This window comes from Lactuca serriola, chromosome 4 (genome assembly GCF_051521515.1).
Source record: "Lactuca serriola cultivar US96UC23 chromosome 4, Lser_US96UC23_V15, whole genome shotgun sequence".
NCBI lineage: Eukaryota > Viridiplantae > Streptophyta > Magnoliopsida > Asterales > Asteraceae > Lactuca > Lactuca serriola.
Genome location: NC_136411.1, coordinates 185963349 through 185968316, shown reverse-complemented (window position 1 = coordinate 185968316; position 4968 = coordinate 185963349).

The following is a 4968-nucleotide window of genomic DNA, read 5'->3' as shown; positions in this document are numbered from 1 at the left end:
TTATCATCTAAAAATCTAGAAGCATAAAGTTTGGATCTCGGACACTTACAAAGGTCCAGAGATGCCTAAAATGAAACCAAACTTGCCAAGACGATCACAACACTTCCAAGGCCTTCTTCCTTCAAAATCAATTCAAAGCACCAAAATGAGCTCAAAAATGGAGGAGAGGGATTAGGGTTTCTCAAGAGGGTTTTGGAGGTGATGGAGGCTAAGGGTGAAGGAAACCCTAGCCCATCAGTTCATTTAAATAGGGTCCAAGTCCAAAAATTAGGGTTTACCCCTGATCAGGTGTCACGACGTGACCAACATAATGTCGCGTCGTGACACTTAAATGGTCCTTCCCCTTTATCGCGATGACATGACGGTGCTTCCCTCACATCGTGACCCTCCCATAACTCTTATTTTACTTCAAATTACATACCTCAAGGATCCAAATGTTACATCATTTATACTGAAACTTGCCATTTATTTTTCGGTTTTGTCGTTTTTACTTGTAATAACATATTTTCATGTTACCATAAAATATTATTTACGAAAAGCCCTTAACTTTACAACTATTTTGCAAAAAAAAACCTTAATATTAAAAACATATAAAATATAAATATATATTCAAAATTTGATAAAACTAAATAGTTTTTAATAATTTAAATGTCAAAAGTTTATCAAACCAATATAAATTGTGACGTACTTATATTATAAAACCAAAACTGATATCAAATCAAAAGTTTATATTGGCTCAATATAAACTTTTGATATTTAAATTTTAAAAATTAATTAGTTTTATCAAATTTTGAATATATTACTTAATTAATACTTAAACTTTTCAAAGCAAAATTAAAAAAAAAAAGCGTCTTTTAGCAAATTGTTAGGATAATTATGTTGCGTTATTGGGCCTTATGTGTAGTCTGTTTTGTAAACGGGTTGGGCCTGTCCTCCCATATTTATTTACTAGGGTTAGAGTATTTAAGATGCATGCATGCATCATATTTTGGTAACTCTAATAATATTTCTTGTAATCCTAATCACGCCTTTACAGTAGCAATTCTTAATCGAGTTCTTCTGAGGCGTGTCATTTGAATCATTCAACATATTTTGAATCATCATTGTGTTCTTATTTTAATCTGTTTGAATCTAAACGATCTTTGAAGGATCTTCATCCCAACAATTGGTATCAGAGCATGAGACTGTCTAATCTATACGCATCTCTTCTGTTTACAAAGTTATTAGGGTTTCTGTTAATATAGGATCCTGTTCAGTCATTATTATAAGTTATCATGACGGTGTTCAGTGATCTTGATATTACCCTAAATCTATTTGAGTTTACACATATGATTCTTACCAGGTTTCAAAGAAAATATCATCATGCAGCATGACGATTCTCACACCAACTCCATAAATCTTTCTAGCAACATTGGATCGACAACTAGGATCCCCATTCTATTTCCTAGTGAATATGAAGTATGGGAGCTTCATTTAAAGATTATGTTCTTGGTTTGGAGGACAATGGCTATCTTATATGCGATGCTATCACTCTGGGTGCTTTTGTTCACACTGGAAACAGAAGAGTCATTAAGAATCAATCTGACTATAACAAACTACTTCTCGATGTGAAGGATGTTCCACAAGATGAAAAGGAAAAACTAACCAGCAATGTTAAGGAAATGAGGTTCATTCGATTTGCTTTGCCCGCTGATACCTTCCGTCTAGTTAGTTCGTGCGATACTGCAAAAGCTATCTGGGATAAGCTCAAGGAACTTTACTCCACTGATGCAGATCTTGAACACTCTACTCAGACACTCATGCTTTCAGAGTTTGGTGCCTTCGCACAAAAGCTTGAAGAAAGTCTAAGTCAAACATTCAATCGATACAATCATCTTCTAAGTAAGATGATGAAACATGGTATTTGACGTGAAGTAATTGAACAAAAAGTCACACTTATGAACAGGCTTCAATCTGAGTGGAAGGCAGTAGTTTCAACAGTCAAGGCACATGAGTTGTTCAAATATTATAATTTAGCAAAGTTGGTTGGAATCCTGAAGGCACATGAAATTGAGGTAACAAAAGAAGCGAAAATTGTATCAGGAATGGGATCTCTGGCCTTAGTTGCGAAGGGCAAGAAAGTTGCAGAAGAAGGTTCTGAGTCCAATCTTTCAGAATGCGAGCTTACAAATGAAGAATATGCATTAATGGTGTCGAATCCAAAGCGGTTCGCAAAGAGAAAGTTTCCATCCAACAAGAACTGAAACTGGCAGGGTACCTATAGTTCGGAGAAGGTAAAAGAAGAAAGTTCGAACGACTCTCAAAAGGAGGAAGACAAGAAGGAGAAGAAGCTCATGGGTGACTCTAGCTACGACTACAACTACTGTCATGGTAAAAACCACCTGGCCAAGGAATGCATGTTGCGAAGGTTGAATGAGAAGAAAGAAGGAGAGGATGATGAAGCGTACCACATGCGAAAGCTTGAAGAGATCAAGAAGAAAATGAATACTAATAAATCTATGCTTACTTTAATGGTGCAGGAAAATGATGATGATGATAAGTTTGGAAGAGTGGAAGTTTGGTCCACTGATTCTGAAGATGACGAGGTTCGTAGGCCTACGCATGGTAAGACTTTCGTTGCGAAAGAAGAGAGTTCGCAGTTCAGAGGCAGATGCTTGATGGTAACCAATGAGGTGTCATAGATTCAGGGGTATGCCACTAATGGTGTAAGAGGAGGTGATAGTTGTTTCGCAACAAGGCGAGTTCCTAAACAGATCAATGAATGCGAATAGATGATAAGCAAGGTAAATCTTATTCTTGAATCTCTAAATATACTTGTGTCTAAATATGAAACTGAATTAAATGACTTAAAATTCACCTTTTCGAGCATTAGCGATAGTTTAAAAAGAACGCATTTGACAAACACTAACCTAACCGATCAAATCAACAGGGTTTTGTCGAAAAGTGATGAGAGGCGCATATGGATAGAGAAGATTGAGTCAGATTTGTCTAAGTCTAGGGATCAATTGATTTATTTGCAACGAGACAATTTAATGCTTTTGAAACAACGTAACATTTTCTGTTTGATTGCTAATAGGATTTATTTCAATATTACTCAGTTGCACCTTGATTGTGAGATTGGTGAGAAAATTCACAAGATGATCTTACCATTTATTTAATTACAGGGAGAAGAAGTTGACGTCGATTGTTATAAGTGTGAATCCATCGTTTCGTCTAACGAAACTTCTGATGATTACAGGGTAGGGATGGAAAGAATTGAATCATACATTAAGTCCAAAGACCATAAAAATATGTTAAAACAACTTTTGGATGAAAATGACAAGAAGCAAATAAAATCTGATACTGTACAAAAGTTTGACTCATTGAGTGCCAAATTTAGTTCAGATAATAGAATTAATGTTGAAAATACATCTAAATTCGAAGAGGACAGTGATATGAGCGAAATTTCTGTAGAGGATGAGGTTGATTGCTCAGAAATTGTGAAAAATGAAACTGAACCTACGAAAGCTTTAATTTCCGAAAACTCAGTTGAGTTTGCACGTATTTCTCAACATAAACCTGAAATTTTGAAAGTTAAAGCAACGGTTTTTCCTAAAGTCCAAATTGTCCCTAACCAAGTATTTGCCACTAAAGGACTGGATAAAAACCATACAGTTGAATTAACATCCCTCGTAGATAACGACAATAAAGATGGATGTGATGAGTACTTCTGGTCTGCTCCAATAGACAACGCAGACAAAACCATAGGTTTTTCAGAAAAGACCTCTTGGAGAGTGAAAGGAAGATATGTGGCAAAACCACTTAACATTCGCTCAAGCTATGAGAAAGGAAGTCCAAGTGGAACCAAGGAGATTCAAAGCGAACCTACATCAGTGAAGAATGAGTCTCATGTAAGAAAGTCAAAACCCAAGGCAAACATCCATAAAATCCTCAGAGCAACTTGCAACTCGAAAACGGAAAAGGAATGCGAGATATCAAAGAAATCTCGGCGAAAGGAAGCAGTTTTGGCAATCCCAAAATCCCAACTTTGTTCGAATTCAAAATGTGAAAGCTCCTTCGTATGCGAACACCAGAAAATCTTTGCACCATCACTTTCGCAGTCCACAGGATTCTAAACAAAAAGTTGTTCTAAAACCTGTCTTTTCAAAGAAGCATGTGGAAAAACCAAAACCACGTTGTTGTGAACACATGAAAGCTTCATCCAAAGAGGCTAAAGGAAGAGGAAAGTTAGTCTCAGACCATAATATCCCAACCAAACAATCAAAAACTAACTCAAGGAAAGTTGAAAAAGAGTTTGTAAAGAATCAAATCAAAAGTAAACAAAAACAATCCTTTTCAAAAGAAACGAAAATAATATCTCAGACCATTATATTTCAAAAGAAACTTGAAATATAATAGGATAAAAGTTTTCTCCATAAAAAAGAAAGATAGTACCACCTTAGTTAAGCACACTTATATGGTTGATCTTGCATTTACTTTTTCCCCTTTCTGTAAAAGGCTCACTTGAACCCAAACAACTTTGGATTCCTAAATCTGCTTGATTTTCCCAGATAATACATGACGAGCAATTTGACTCTGAATAGTATATCGACAGTGGCTGCTCGAGCTCTCAAAGATGGTGGAAATGTGAAGTATGGAAATAACTCTTTTGTAAAAATTAAAGGCTATGGGATGATAATGAATGGAGCGTTTCCTATTCGTAAAGTGGCATACGTAGAAGGCCTGCAACACAACCTCATCAGTGTTTCGCAGTTGGTTGTAGGGACAGGTTTAAAGGTATCCTTTGACGATGAAGCATCTGAAATCATAGAAAATAAAACCAAAGCAATCCTTTTTAAGTCGAAGCATAAAGGAGAAATGTATCTGTTAAATTTGAATATGATATGAGGGAAGCCTGCCATTTGCCTACTAACGAAAGCTCACTCTGATGAAAGTTGGCTATGGCATAGAAGACTTTCGCACCTCAAC